This window comes from Eleutherodactylus coqui, chromosome 1, assembly GCF_035609145.1.
Source record: "Eleutherodactylus coqui strain aEleCoq1 chromosome 1, aEleCoq1.hap1, whole genome shotgun sequence".
Taxonomy (NCBI): Eukaryota; Metazoa; Chordata; class Amphibia; order Anura; family Eleutherodactylidae; genus Eleutherodactylus; species Eleutherodactylus coqui.
In genome coordinates, this window is record NC_089837.1 from 268,127,344 (window position 1) to 268,142,310 (window position 14,967).

Below are 14,967 nucleotides of genomic sequence, written 5' to 3' on the forward strand. Positions count from 1 at the left end.
CCTAATACTCGAATGAGCATCAAGCTCGGATGAGTATGCTCACTCATCTCTAGAACTGCCCCAAGCACATTAACTGGAACCCTTCTCTGTTTGTGTAAAATAAACTCCCTTTGGTTTGGTTTACTTTTAACCCAACCCCTGGAGTCCCTTCTCACCTACTCACCAACTGCACTGAGGTACCACACCTTCGTGCTCCTGGGGGAAAAGATGGTTCACCCCTTTTTTTAGTTTAGTTCTCCACTTTTTGCATTTAATATTTTAATCAGAATGTGTGTCTACTAGAGATGAGCAAGCACCAAAATGCTCAGGTGCTCGTTACTCGGGACGAAATTTTCGCGATGCTCGAGGGTTCGTTTCGAGTAACGAACCCCATTGAAGTCAATGGGCGACTCGAGCATTTTTGTATATCGCCGATGCTCGCTAAGGTTTCCATTTGTGAAAATCTGGGCAATTCAAGAAAGTGATGGGAACGACACAGCAACGGATAGGGCAGGCGAGGGGCTACATGTTGGGCTGCATCTCAAGTTCCCAGGTCCCACTATTAAGCCACAATAACGGCAAGAGTGCCCCCCCCCCTCCCAACAACTTTTACTTCTGAAAAGCCCTCATTAGCAATGCATACCTTAGCTAAGCACCACACTACCTCCAACAAAGCACAATCACTGCCTGCATGACACTCCGCTGCCACTTCTCCTGGGTTACATGCTGCCCAACCCCCCCCCCCCCCCCCCCCCCCCCGCGCGCGCGCGCGCGCGCGCGCACGACGCACTGTCCACAGCGCACACAAAAGTGTCCTTGTACAGCCTTCAGCTGCACTCATGCCACACGCTGGCCTCATAGCCACACCACCCTCATGTCTATTTATAAGTGCGTCTGCCATGAGGAGGAATCGCAGGCACACACTGCAGAGGGTTGGCATGGCTAGGCAGCGACCCTCTTTAAAAGGGGCGGGGCGATGGCCCACAATGCTGTACAGAAGCAATGAGAAATATAATCCTGTGCCACCGCCATCAGGAGCTGCACACGTGGGCATAGCAATGGGGAACCTATGTGCCACACACTATTCATTCTGTCAAGGTGTCTGCATGCCCCAGTCAGACTGCGGTTTTTTTATAAATAGTCACAGGCAGGTACAACTCCGCAATGGGAATTCCGTGTGCACCCACAGCATGCATGGCTCCCTGGAACCCACCGGCTGTACATAAATGTATCCCATTGCAGTGCCCATCACAGCTGAGGTAACGTCAGCTGTAATGCAGGTGGGCTTCGGCCCACACTGCATGCCCCAACCTGACCAGGGTTTTTAATTCATAGACACAGGCAGGTACAACTCCCTATTGTGAAGTCCCTGTGGACCGACAGCATTGGTGGGTGCCAGTAAGCCACCGGCGGTACATAAATATATCCCATTGCATTGCCCATCACAGCTGAGGTAATGTCATATTTAATGCAGGTGGGCTTCGGCCCACACTGCATGCCCCAGTCAGACTGGGGTTCTTTAGAAGTGGACACATGCAGTTACAACTCCGTGTGGACCGACAGCATGGGTGGCTCCCTGGAACCCACCGGCTGTACATAAATGTATCCCATTGCAGTGACCATCACAGCTGATGTAACGTCAGCTTTAATGCAGGTGGGCAAAAAATTAATTGGATTACAATGTAGGCGAGGGCCCCAAAAAATTGGTGTACCAACAGTACTAATGTACGTCAGAAAAATTGCCCATGCCCAACCAAGAGGGCAGGTGAAACCCATTAATCGCTTTGGTTAATGTGGCTTAATTTGTAACTAGGCCTGGAGGCAGCCCAGTTAAAATTAAAATTGGTTCAGGTGCAAGTTTCAACGCTTTAATGAGCATTGAAACGTATAAAAATTGTTTAGAAAAATTATATGACTGAGCCTTGTGGGCCTAAGAAAAATTGCCCGTTCGGCGTGATTACGTCAGGTTTCAGGAGGAGGAGCAGGAGGAGGAGGATGAATATTATACACAGATTGATGAAGCTAAAAGGTCCACGTTTTTGATGGTGATAGGGAACAATGCTTCCATTCGCGGGTGCAGCCTACGTATTGTTTAGGTATCGCTGCTGTCCGCTGGTGGAGAAGAGAAGTCTGGGGAAATCCAGGCTTTGTTCATCTTGATGAGTGTAAGCCTGTCGGCACTGTCGGTTGACAGGCGGGTACGCTTATCTGTGATGATTCCCCCAGCCGCACTAAACACCCTCTCTGACAAGACGCTAGCCGCAGGACAAGCAAGCACCTCCAGGGCATACAGCGCGAGTTCAGGCCACGTGTCCAGCTTCGACACCCAGTAGTTGTAGGGGGCAGAGTCATCACGGAGGACGGTCGTGCGATCGGCTACGTACTCCCTCACCATCCTTTTACAGTGCTCCCGCCGACTCAGCCTTGACTGGGGAGCGGTGACACAGTCTTGCTGGGGAGCCAGAAAGCTGTCAAAGGCCTTAGAGAGTGTTCCCCTGCCTGTGCTGTACATGCTGCCTGATCTCAGCGCCTCCCCTGCTACCTGGCCCTCGGAACTGCGCCTTCTGCCACTAGCGCTGTCGGATGGGAATTTTACCATCAGTTTTATCCGCCAGGGTCCTGTGGTATAGCATCACTCTCGAACCCCTTTCCTCTTCGGGTATGAGAGTGGAAAGGTTCTTCTTATACCGTGGGTCGAGCAGTGTGTACACCCAGTAATCCGTAGTGGCCAGAATGCGAGGGTCACGAGAAAGGCATCCTAACATGAAGTCAGCCATGTGTGCCAGGGTACCTGTACGCAACACATGGCTGTCCTCACTAGGAAGATCACTTTCAGGATCCTCCTCCTCCTCCTCCTCAGGCCATACACGCTGAAAGGATGACAGGCAAGCAGCATGGGTACCCTCAGCAGTGGGCCAAGCTGTCTCTTCCCCCTCCTCCTCATCCTCCTCCCCCTCCTCCTCCTCCTGAACGCGCTGAGATATAGACAGGAGGGTGCTCTGACTATCCAGCGACATACTGTCTTCCCCGGCTCTGTTTCCGAGCGCAAAGCGTCTGCCTTTATGCTTTGCAGGGAACTTCTCAAGAGGCATAGCAGAGGAATGGTGACACTAATGATTGCAGCATCCCCGCTCACCATCTGGGTAGACTCCTCAAAGTTTCCAAGGACCTGGCAGATGTTCGCCAACCAGGCCCACTCTTCTGTAAAGAATTGAGGAGGCTGACTCCCACTGCGCCGCCCATGTTGGAGTTGGTATTCCACTATAGCTCTACGCTGCTCATAGAGCCTGGCCAACATGTGGAGCATAGAGTTCCACCGTGTGGGCACGTCGCACAGCAGTCGTTGCACTGGCAGATGAAACCGATGTTGCAGGGTGGCAGCGTCCTTGTAGGACCTGCGGAAATGTGCGCAGAGCCGGCGCACCTTTCCAAGCAGGTCTGACAAGCGTGGGTAGCTTTTCAGAAAGCGCTGAACCACCAAATTAAAGATGTGGGCCAGGCATGGCACGTGCCTGAGGCTGCCGAGCTGCAGAGCCGCCACCAGGTTACGGCCATTGTCACACACGACCATGCCCGGTTGGAGGCTCAGCGGCGCAAGCCAGCGGTCGGTCTGCTCTGTCACACCCTGCAGCAGTTCGTGGGCCGTGTGCCTCTTCTCTCCTAAGCTGAGTAGTTTCAGCACGGCCTGCTGTCGCTTGCCCACCGCTGTGCTGCCACGACGCGCGACACCGACTGCTGGCGACGTGCTGCTGCTGACACATCTTGATTGCGAGACAGAGGTTGCGTAGGAGGAGGAGGAGGATGGTTTAGTGGAGGAAGCATACACCTCCGCAGATACCACCACCGAGCTGGGGCACGCAATTCGGGGGGTGGGTAGGACATGAGCGGTCCCAGGCTCTGACTCTGTCCCAGCCTCCACTAAATTCACCCAATGTGCCGTCAGGGAGATATAGTGGCCCTGCCCGCTGTGCTTGTCCACGTGTCCGTTGTTAAGTGGACCTTGCCAGTACCCGCGTTGGTGAGGGCGCGTACAATGTTGCGGGAGACGTGGTCCTGCAGGCCTGGGACGGCACATCGGGAAAAGTAGTGGTGACTGGGAACTGAGTAGCGCGGGGCCGCCGCCGCCATCATACCTTTGAAAGCCTCCGTTTCCACAACCCTATATGGCAGCATCTCCTGGCTGATAAATTTGGCTATGTGCACGTTTAACGCTTGAGCGTGCGGGTGCGTGGCGGCGTACTTGCGCTTGCGCTCCAACACTTGCGCTAGCGACGGCTGGACGGTGCGCTGAGAGACATTGGTGGATGGGGCCGAGTACAGCGGAGGTGAGGGTGTGGGTGCAGGCCAGGAGACAGTAGTGCCTGTGTCCTGAGAGGAGGGTTGGATCTCAGTGGCAGGTTGGGGCACAGGGGGAGAGGCAGCAGTGCAAACCGGAGGCGGTGAACGGCCTTCGTCCCACCTTGTGGGGTGCTTGGCCATCATATGTCTGCGTATGCTGGTGGTGGTGAAGCTGGTGGTGGTGGCTCCCCGGCTGATCTTGGCGCGACAAAGGTTGCACACCACTGTTCGTCGGTCGTCTGCACTCTCAGTGAAAAACTGCCAGACCTTTGAGCACCTCGGCCTCTGCAGGGTGCCATGGCGCGAGGGGGCGCTTTGGGAAACAGTTGGTGGATTATTCGGTCTGGCCCTGCCTCTACCCCTGGCCACCGCACTGCCTCTTCCAACCTGCCCTGCTGCTGCACTTGCCTCCCCCTCTGAAGACCTGTCCTCAGTAGGCGTAGCAAACCAGGTGGGGTCAGTCACCTCATCGTCCTGCTGCTCTTCCTCCGAATCCTCTGTGCGCTCCTCCCTCGGACTTACTCCAATTACTACTACCTGAGTGATAGACAACTGTGTCTCATCGTCATCGTCCTCCTCACCCACTGAAAGCTCTTGAGACAGTTGCCGGAAGTCCCCAGCCTCATTCCCCGGACCCCAGGAACTTTCCAAAGGTTGGGCATCGGTCACGACAAACTCCTCCGGTGGGAGAGGAACCATTGCTGGCCATTCTGGGCAGGGGCCCGGGAACAGTTCCTGGGAGTCTGCCTGCTCCTCAGAATGTGTCATTTTAATGGACTGAGGAGGCTGGGAGGAAGGAGGAGCAGCAGCCAGAGGATTCAGAGTTGCAGCAGTGGACGGCGCAGAATTCTGGGTGGTCGATAGATTGCTGGATGCACTTTCTGCCATCCACGACAGGACCTACTCACACTGCTCATTTTCTAATAAAGGTCTACCGCGTGGACCCATTAATTGTGAGATGAATGTGGGGACGCCAGAAACGTGCCTCTCTCCTAATCCCGCAGCTGTCGGCATGCGATACACCTGGATCAGGAGCTCGGCCTGTGCCCACACCCTGACTTGGGCCTCCGCGTCCTTGGCCGCATCCACGTCCTCTAGGCCTACCCCTACCCCTCAGCATGCTGTATTACCAGTAGTGCAGAAACAGAACGCTGTAATTAAATGTGCCGCTTATTGGCCTGTGGTTGGAGGCTGACTTCCCTTACGGAACGCACAGCAGATCCAGGAAAGAATTTTGTGCAAGGCTGCTGTAACGCTTAGCTGCGTATTAATTGGGACTACTACCCCCAGCAGATAGATACTGTAGGCAGCGTATATTATGTATACTGTTTCCCTCTGGCGGGATGACGGCGCTGATGTAACAGACAGCAGATCCAGGAAACAATTTTGCGCAAGGCTGCTGTAACGCTTAGCTGCGTATTAATTAGGACTACTACCCCCAGCAGATAGATTCTGTAGGCAGCGTATAATATTATGTATACTGTTTCCCTCTGGCGGGATGACGGCGCTGATGTAACAGAGACAGCAGATCCAGGAAACAATTTTGCGCAAGGCTGCTGTAACGCTTAGCTGCGTATTAATTAGGACTACTACCCCCAGCAGATAGATACTGTAGGCAGCGTATAATATTATGTGTACTGTTTCCCTCTGGCGGGATGACGGCGCTGATGTAACAGACAGCAGATCCAGGAAACAATTTTGCGCAAGCCTGCTGTAACGCTTAGCTGCGTATTAATTAGGACTACTACCCCCAGCAGCCACGCAGTAAACTGAAGACGGTCATAGGCAGCCCAAATATAGTATTTTTCCCCAATTTTTTGGAAAAAGCCCACTGCCTATATAGCCTAAATATCTCTTTCCCTGCCTCACCAGTACTGGCCCTATACTCTGTACAATGACTGCAGACTGAGGACGCAATGCTCTGCACGGCCGATATACAAAAAAAAAAATTGTGCAACACTGCTAAAAGCAGCCTCAACAGTACTGCACACGGTCAGATGTGGCCCTAAGAAGGACCGTTGGGGTTCTTGAAGCCTAAAATCACTCCTAACGCTCTCCCTATAGCAGCTCCGGCACCAGCAGCACTTTCCCTGATCTCTGTCAGAATGCATCTGTGGCGAGTCACGGGAGGGGCCGATTTATATACTCGGGTGACACCTGATCTCGCCAGCCACTCACTGCAGGGGGGTGGTATAGGGCTTGAACGTCGCAGGGGGAAGTTGTAATGCTTTCCCTGTCTTTCTATTGGCCAGAAAAGCGCGCTAACATCTCAGAGATGAAAGTGAAAGTAACTCGAACATCGCGTGGTGCTCGCCTCTAGTAACGAGCATCTCAAACACGCTAATAGTCGAACGAGTATCAAGCTCGGACGAGTACGTTCGCTCATCTCTAGTGTCTACTAAAGATGAGCGAACACCAAAATGCTCGAGTGTTCGTTATTCGAAACGAACTTCCCGCGATGTTCGAGGGTTCGTTTCGAATAACGAACCCCATTGAAGTCAATGGGCGACCGGAGCATTTTTGTATTTCGCCGATGGTCGCTAAGGTTTTCATGTGTGAAAATCTGGGCAATTCAAGAAAGTGATGGGAACGACACAGCAACGGATAGGGCAGGCGAGGGGCTACATGTTGGGCTGCATCTCAAGTTCACAGGTCCCACTATTAAGCCACAATACCAGCAAGAGTGCCCCCCCCCCCTCCCAACAACTTTTACTTCTGAAAAGCCCTCATTAGCAATGCATACCTTAGCTAAGCACCACACTACCTCCAACAAAGCACAATCACTGCCTGCATGACACTCCGCTGCCACTTCTCCTGGGTTACATGCTGACCAACCCCCCCCCCCGCACGACCCAGTGTCCACAGCGCACACCAAGTTGTCCCTGCGCAGCCTTCAGCTGCCCTCATGCCACGCCATACTCATGTCTATTTATAAGTGCGTCTGCCATGAGGAGGAACCGCAGGCACACACTGCAGAGGGTTGGCACAGCTAGGCAGCGACCCTCTTTAAAAGGGGCGGGGCGATAGCCCACAACGCTGTACAGAAGCAATGAGAAATATAATCCTGTGCCACCGCCATCAGGAGCTGCACACGTGGGCATAGCAATGGGGAACCTATGTGCCACACACTATTCATTCTGTCAAGGTGTCTGCATGCCCCAGTCAGACCGGGCTTTTTAATTCATAGACACAGGCAGGTACAACCCCCTATTGTGAAGTCCCTGTGGACCGACAGCATGGGTGGCTCCCTGGAACCCACCGGCGGTACATAAAAATATCCCATTGCATTGCCCAACACAGCTGAGGTAGTAATGTCGTGCTTAATGCAGGTGGGCTTCGGCCCACACTGCATGCCCCAGTCTGACTGGGGTTCTTTAGATGTGCTTTCAGATGCATTTATAATTCTCTGTGGACCCATAGCATGGGTGGGTGCCAGGAAGCCACCGGCGGTACATAAAACTATATCCCATTGCATTGCCCAACACATCTGAGGTAGTAATGTCGTGCTTAATGCAGGTGGGCTTCGGCCCACACTGCATGCCCCAGTCAGACTGGGGTTCTTTACAAGTGGACACATGTAGGTTACACTCCGTGTGCACCTACAGCATGGGTGGCTCCCTGGAACCCACCGGCGGTACATAAAAATATCCCATTGCATTGCCCAACACAGCTGAGGTAACGTCAGCTGTAATGCAGGTGGGCTAAAAATTCATTTGATTACACTGTAGGCGAGGGCCCACAAAAATTGCTGTATCAACAGTACTAATGTACATCCAAAAAATTGGCCATGGCCAGCCAAGAGGGCAGGTGAAACCCATTAATCGCTTTGGTTAATGTGGTTTAAGTGGTAACTAGGCCTGGAGGCAGCCCAGTTTAACGAAAAATTGGTTCAAGTTAAAGTTCCAACGCTTTTAAGCGCATTGAAACTTTTAAAAATTGTTCAGAAAAATTATTTGAGTGAGCCTTGTGGCCCTAAGAAAAATTGCCCGTTCAGCGTGATTACGTGAGGTTTCAGGAGGAGGAGCAGGAGGAGGAGGAGGAATATTAGACACAGATTGATGAAGCAGAAATGTCCCCGTTTTGGATGGTGAGAGAGAACGTAGCTTCCATCCGCGGGTGCAGCCTACGTATTGCTTACGTATCCTTGCTGTTCGCTGGTGGAGAAGAGAAGTCTGGGGAAATCCAGGCTTTGTTCATCTTGATGAGTGTTAGTCTGTCGGCACTGTCGGTTGACAAGCGGGTACGCTTATCTGTGATGATTCCCCCAGCCGCACTAAACACCCTCTCCGACAAGACGCTAGCCGCAGGACAAGCAAGCACCTCCAGGGCATACAGCGCTAGTTCAGGCCTCGTGTCCAGCTTCGACACCCAGTAGTTGTAGGTGGCAGAGGCGTTACGGAGGACGGTCGTGCGATCGGCTACGTACTCCCTCACCATCCTTTTACAGTGCTCCCGCCGACTCAGCCTTGACTGGGGAGCGGTGACACAGTCTTGGTGGGGAGCCATAAAGCTGTCCAGGCCCTTAGAGACTGTTGCACTGCCTGGGATGTACATGCTGCTCGATCTCCGCACCTCCCCTGCTACCTTGCCCTCGGTACTGCGCCTTCTGCCACTAGCGCTGTCGGATGGGAATTTTACCATCAGCTTGTCCGCAAGGGTCCTGTGGTATAGCAACACTCTCGAACCCCTTTCCTCTTCGGGAATCAGAGTGGGCAGGTTCTCCTTATAGCGTGGGTCGAGCAGTGTGTACACCCAGTAATCCGTTGTGGCCAGAATGCGTGCAACGCGAGGGTCACGAGAAAGGCATCCTAACATGAAGTCAGCCATGTGTGCCAGGGTACCTGTATGCAACACATGGCTGTCTTCAGTAGGAAGATCACTTGCAGGATCCTCCTCCTCCTCCTCCTCCTCCTCCTCATCCTCAGGCCATACACGCTGAAAGGATGACAGGCAATCAGCCGGTGTATCGTCAGCAGCGGGCCAAGCTGTCTCTTCCCCCTCCTCCTCCTCCTCCTCATGCTCCTCCTCCTCCTCCTGTACGCGCTGAGAAATAGACAGGAGGTTGCCCTGACTATCCAGCGGCATACTGTCTTCCCCCGCCCCCGTTTCCGAGCGCAAAGCAGCTGCCTTTATGCTTTGCAGGGAATTTTTCAAGATGCATAGCAGAGGAATGGTGACGCTAATGACTGCAGCATCGCCGCTCACCACCTGGGTAGACTCCTCAAAATTACCAAGGACATGGCAGATGTCTGCCAACCAGGCCCACTCTTCTGAAAAGAATTGAGGAGGCTGACTCCCACTGCGCCGCCCATGTTGGAGTTGGTATTCGACTATAGCTCTACGCTGTTCATAGAGCCTGGCCAACATGTGGAGCGTAGAGTTCCACCGTGTGGGCACGTCGCACAGCAGTCGGTGCACTGGCAGCTTAAAGCGATGTTGCAGGGTGCGCAGGGTGGCAGCGTCCGTGTGGGACTTGCGGAAATGTGCGCAGATCCGGCGCGCCTTTCCGAGCAGGTCTGACAAGCGTGGGTAGCTTTTCAGAAAGCGCTGAACCACCAAATTAAAGACGTGGGCCAGGCATGGCACGTGCGTGAGGCTGCCGAGCTGCAGAGCCGCCACCAGGTTACGGCCGTTGTCACACACGACCATGCCCGGTTGGAGGCTCAGCGGCGCAAGCCAGCGGTCGGTCTGCTGTGTCAGACCCTGCAGCAGTTCGTGGGCCGTGTGCCTCTTATCTCCTAAGCTGAGTAGTTTCAGCACGGCCTGCTGACGCTTGCCCACCGCTGTGCTGCCACACCGCGCGACACCGACTGCTGGCGACATGCTGCTGCTAACACATCTTGATTGCGAAACAGAGGTTGCGGAGGAGGAGGAGGAGGAGGGTGCTTTAGTGGAGGAAGCATACACCTCCGCAGATACCACCACCGAGCTGTGGCCCGCAATTCTGGGGGTGGGTAGGACGTGAGCGGTCCCAGGCTCTGACTCTGTCCCAGCCTCCACTAAATTCACCCAATGTGCCGTCAGGGAGATGTAGTGGCCCTGGCCGCCTGTGCTTGTCCACGTGTCCGTAGTTAAGTGGACCTTGCCACTAACCGCATTGGTGAGGGCGCGTACATTGTTGCGGGAGACGTGGTCGTGCAGGGCTGGGACGGCACATCGGGAAAAGTAGTGGCGACTGGGAACTGAGTAGCGCGGGGCCGCCGCCTCCATGATATTTTTGAAGGACTCCGTTTCCACAACCCTATACGGCAGCATCTCAAGGCTGATGAATTTTGCTATGCGGACGGTTAACGTTTGAGCGTGCGGGTGCGTGGCGGCGTACTTGCGCTTGCGCTCCAACAGTTGCGCAAGTGACGGCTGGACGGTGCGCTGAACTACACTGGTGGATGGGGCCGAGGACAGCGGAGGTGAGGGTGTGGGTGCAGGCCATGAGGCGGTAGTGCCCGTGTCCTGAGAGGGGGGTTGGATCTCAGTGGCAGGTTGGGGCACAGGGGGAGAGGCAGGGGTGCAAACCGGAGGCGGTGAACGGCCTTCGTCCCACCTTGTGGGGTGCTTGGCCATCATATGTCTGCGCATGCTGGTGGTGGTGAGGCTGTTGGTGTTGGCTCCCCGGCTGAGCTTTGCGCGACAAAGGTTGCACACCACTGTTCGTCGGTCGTCAGGCGTCTCTGTGAAAAACTGCCAGACCTTAGAGCACCTCGGCCTCTGCAGGGTGGCATGGCGCAAGGGGGCGCTTTGGGAAACAGTTGGTGGATTATTCGGTCTGGCCCTGCCTCTACCCCTGGCCACCGCACTGCCTCTTGCAACCTGCCCTGCTGCTGCCCGTGCCTCCCCCTCTGAAGACCTGTCCTGTGTAGGCCTTGCACACCAGGTGGGGTCAGTTACCTCATCGTCCTGCTGCTCTTCCTCCGAATCCTCTGTGCGCTGCTCCCTCGGACTTACTGCCCTTACTACTACCTCACTGCAAGACAACTGTGTCTCATCGTCATCGTCCTCCTCACCCACAGAAAGTTCTTGAGACAGTTGGCGGAAGTCCCCAGCCTCTTCCCCCGGACCCCGGGAACTTTCAAATGGTTGGGCATCAGTGACGATAAACTCCTCTGGTGGGAGAGGAACCACTGCTGCCCAATCTGAGCAGGGGCCCGAGAACACTTCCTGTGAGTCTTCCCGCTCCTGAGCATGTGTCATTGTAGTGGAGTGAGGAGGCTGGGAGGAAGGAGGAGCAGCAGACAGAGGATTCGGATTTGCAGCAGTGGACGGCGCAGAACTGTGGCTGGACGATAGGTTGCTCGAAGCACTTTCTGCCATCCACAACAGGACCTGCTCACACTGCTCATTTTCTAATAACCGTCTCCCGCGTGGACCCATGAATTGTGCGATGACTGTCGGGACGCCAGAAACGTGCCTGTCTACTAATCGCGCAGCAGACGGCTGCGATACACCTAGAACAGGAGTTCGGCCTGTGCCCACACCCTGACTTGGCCCTCCGCGTCCTCGGCCGCGTCCACGTCCTCTAGGCCTACCCCTACCCCTCAGCATGCTGTATTACCAGTGATTTGATTTCACAGGCAGGAAATAAATTGGCGCAAGACTGCAGGCCAAATATAATTTTTTTCCCTTTTTTGAAAACGAAACGCTCCACTGCCTCTAGCGAATGAATAATCTAAGTTTAATAACTGTGCTGTGGCCCTGCTAATGTGTCACAGAACTTGAGGGTAGCAGAGTTATTAACTCTGGCAGAGCAGGTATTTTTTTCCCAATTAAGGAAAGCAAATGGCGAAGCCAGCAGTAAACCGTAGCTGGGTGCGTCTGATTTTTTAACGTTGTACACGCAGCTCACACGTGTCCACAGCCCTTAGGACGGACAGAGGCAGGACAAATAGATTTCTTTTCCCTTTTTTTACATCAAAAGGACCCACTGCGTATATTCAATAACTAATAACTGTGTTGTGGCCCTGCCTACACAATTCTTTCCCTGTAGTATCAATGGAGGGTGCAATGCTCTGCAGAGGCGATTTTGAGAAGAAAAAAAAATATGCAGCACTGCGAACAGCAGCCAGCACAGTACTGCACACGGTTAAATATGTCCCTAGAAAGGACCGTTGAGGTTCTTGAAGGCTACACTCACTCCTAACACTCTCCCTGCCTATCCAACACTTCTGTCCCTAATGCCAGGTGCAACGGTCTGCAGAGGCGATTTTGAGAAAAAAAAAAAAAAGTCACTGCTAACAGCAGCCAACACACAGGTATTACTGGCCCTAATAAGGACCTTTGGGGTTCTTGAAGCCTACACTAACTGCTATTTCTCTCCCTACAGCAGCTCCGGTACCAGCAGCACTGTCCCTCATCTAACTCACAAGGCATCTGAGGCGAGCCGCGGGAGGGGCCGACTTTTATATTCGGGTGACATCTGATCTTCCCAGCCACTCACAGCAGGGGGGTGGTATAGGGCTTGAACGTCACAGGGGGAAGTTGTAATGCCTTCCCTGTCTTTCAATTGGCCAGAAAAGCGCGCTAACGTCTCAGGGAAGGAAGTGAAAGTAACCCAAATACCGCATGGTGTTCGTTACGAATAACGAACATCCCGAACACCCTAATATTCGCACGAATATCAAGCTCGGACGAATACGTTCGCTCATCTCTAGTGTCTACCTATACACAAGCTGGCGTCACAACAAGTCAACAGCTTCCCATATTCGACTTCACAGGTAGCACTCCACTGGGGTATCACCATCTTACCCTGACCTATCCCAGCGGCAGCGGGCCATAACAACTGCCAATTTACCACTGAATGCAGACTATCTATAAGCAGAGAGATGGTGGGGGAACACTTAGCAACTGTAAATGAATTTAAGTCTCAAGGTCCAGATAAATTACATCCTAAAGGAAGCAGCGGAGGTAATTGCTGAACCACTCGCCATAATCTTTGAAAATTCATAAAGTCCCAGAAGATTGGAAAAGGGTAAATGTTGTCCTTATCTCCAAAAATGGGAAGAAGGTGGATCCAGGAAACTGCAAGCCTTTGAGCCTGACTTCTATACCGTGAAAGATCATTGAACAAATTATTAAACAGCATGTATGCAAGTACTTGGATAAAAATAGAGTAATTAACCAGAGTCAGCATGGGTTTGTAACAAACAAGTCATGCCAGATGAATCTAATTTCTTTCTATAACTGAATCACCAACTGGGTTGATCAGGGAAATGCGGTGGATATAGTATATCTTGACTTTAGTATAGCATTTGACAAAATATCTTATACCATACTTATTGAAAAAAATGACCAAATATGGGATTGACAAGGCAACCGTTAGGTGGATTCACAACTGGCTGTGTGATCGTATTTAAAGAGTGGTCATAAATGGCTGCACATCCAAGTGGAAGAATGTATCAAGTGGGGTACTACAAGGCTTTGTCCTAAACCCAGTGTTGTTCAACATTGTTATAAATGATCTGGAGGAGGAAATTGATGGAAAACTGATCAAATTTGCCAACAACACAAGTCTAGGAGGGATAGCTAACACAAGGGAAAAGAGAGAGAGTATTCAAAAAGATCTAGAAAAGCTTGAATAGTGGGCTGCGACTAATAGAATGGTATTTAACAAGGAGAAATGCAAAGTCCTACATGTGGGCAAGAAAAATGAAAAAAGCACATACAGAATGGGAGGAATTGGGCTGAGCACCAGCACATGCGAAAAAGACTTGGATATATTTGCAGTATAGCAAGTGTTTCGCTGGCAAAAAAAGAAGGTTGAGAGGAGACTTAATAGTTGTCTACAAATATCTGAAGGGCTGCCACAGTGCAGAGGGATTATCCCTTTTCTCATTTGCACAAGGAAAGCCTAGAAGCAATGGGATGAAACTGAAAGGGAGAAGACAAAATTAGATATTAGGAAAAAAACTTTCTGACAGTGAGGGCGCTCAATGAGTGGAACAGGTTACCACAGGAGGTGGTGAGTTCTCCTTTAATAGATGGCAAGAATGAAAATGTTACCTTAGGCGCTCTGAGGAACCATGGAAGCCAAGATGGAAAATGCAGGTATAAACCTGCTTGATTTATTGTATGCATGATGCTTGATAAAGTCGCCTTTTGGTGCGCCGAAACGCATTGCATTTTGTGCATTGGTACATATGTGTGTGTGTATATATATTTTTAGGATTGCTTTTTACAATAAATCAAGCAGGTTTATACCTGCATTTTCCATCTTGGCTTCCATGGTTCCTCAGAGTGCCTAAGGTAACATTTTCATTCTTGCCATCCACTGCTTCCTTTTCTTAAAGGGGTTGAGCCTCAATAATTTGGGGATACAACTAACCTGGGCCAGCAACTTCCCACACCTCTGGGAAGTTTAGGAAACCATCTGTTGGAATTATTCTACGTGCATACTGGGACGTGGAGGTGTCGGGTGGAGAGTTTCCCTGTGCACTGGGGGAACTTTTCCACCTACGCCGGGTAAGTTCTCTTCTACACCACTGTAATTTACATTTATATTGGCATTAGAGGAAGGACCGCTGTCCTTACTTTTCTTTTTTCAAACAAAGGCTGGACAAATATCCGTCTGGGATGGTTTAGTGAATTCTGCACTGAGCAGGGGGGTTATAGAATCATAGAGTGGTAGAGTTGGAAGGGACTGCGTTCTACCTTCCAGGA